General features: G+C 36.0%; 1 long non-coding RNA gene across 1 annotated transcript; it reads left to right on the top strand.

The window, feature by feature from the left end:
• The first annotated feature begins 18 nt into the window (after positions 1 to 18).
• Positions 19 to 1,231, top strand: LOC128093724 (uncharacterized). The gene is made up of 2 exons (XR_008212702.1): positions 19 to 893; positions 956 to 1,231. It is a non-coding gene; the product is annotated as an uncharacterized LOC128093724 (long non-coding RNA).
• Positions 1,232 to 1,441: the final 210 nt, after the last annotated feature.

The raw sequence follows: 1,441 nt of genomic DNA, 5'->3' as shown, positions 1-1,441 counted from the left end.
ATGTGAAAAGTTTTATTTTTTTAATCCTGTGTAAAATAAATGTTTGGAAAAAGTGACAAGAAACCTCGTCTTGTTATACGTTTTCAGAAAGGTATTTGAAAGACCTTTCCAATTATCCAAAAAGATTGAAGTTCTTACAACCCTTTCAAATGTGAGTACACCCACAGGAATACAATATCTCAAAATCTGCCACAGTGGATTTGCCACAAAAAATGTTACCTTTTATGACAGATTTTGCAGCAAGCGGAGATAACAATTTTGCCCGTGTGTAAACATGTCAGCGATTTGCAGTCCTCACCAATACTCATATCTTCTGACCTATCTTCGAGTAATTGATCACAAAGAAGAATATATTTGAGCGCTATTCTTCTCATTCCATCAAGTGGTCCATGGCCCGGTGATAGCGAGTCAGATCAGCAACCTAAACAGCCATCGGCAATGTAGATAACAATCGTTAACGGGAGAGGATCTCAGATATATCGATGTAAAAGATATCCGTCCCATCATGCAACCCGTAATTAGTTGGATAATTGAAAGACCTTTCAGACGAGCCTAAAAAATCGAAGATCTGGTACCCCTATCAGAAGTTATTAGCACTTAACTGCCCATGATCGCATAAATGTCCGATATGCGAAAACAGCAAGCTGAGAAAAACGCAAGGCAAGTTTGTCCTACGCATTAGGCTACGTTGTTAGTTTTCACTAAAAATGTCCTCCTGATTTCTAAAAAAAAAGTACTGGAAAGCACAAGATTTTGAACCAAACTACTTCAATAACTCAAAAGCGATGAAAATGCATATGGAACATTTATGCGATCAGGGGCAGTTCAGTGCTTTTGTACACTGTTTGGAGGTCGAATCTCAGATAAATCGATAAAAATTATGTGACCCAAATGTAAGTACATCGAAGATCTGATAACCCTATCAAAAGTTATGAACACTTAAGTGATATTTTAGTACTTGTCAGAGGCCGGATCTCAGACATTTTTGCGAAAATTATGTCCGGATCAATCTTGCAATACATTGTTGGATGCGTATTTGCTGGTTGTATAACGTCAAGATTCGAATTCCCGGACACCTCATCTTGTTTTATCAATTATTTGGATATAAGTTCGCATTATGAATGTCAAAACTGTGTTAATTCCCACATCAACTTTCATTTAAAGTTTGGTTGAACGCTGTAGTTAATGCCTAAATAATTAAATAAAATAAAACAAAAAGTTTACAAAAACATGTGAAACATTTCACTGAAATATTTCTTTGGCGTCCTAAGCACCAAAAAGGCAAAGCAAAAATGTATGGTTTGGATTTCCTTATATTCTAGCAAATTTGTGTACAAAATATCGATTGTTTTGATGTTAACAGCTTATTTGAGACCTAAAGAATGCCCTTCACTAACATTTCATACCAAACTTGTGCGATTCATACGCAAAATCGAGTGTC

Source organism: Culex pipiens, unplaced genomic scaffold (assembly GCF_016801865.2).
Source record: "Culex pipiens pallens isolate TS unplaced genomic scaffold, TS_CPP_V2 Cpp_Un0017, whole genome shotgun sequence".
Taxonomy (NCBI): Eukaryota; Metazoa; Arthropoda; class Insecta; order Diptera; family Culicidae; genus Culex; species Culex pipiens.
This window is presented reverse-complemented; position numbering and strand designations above follow the sequence as displayed.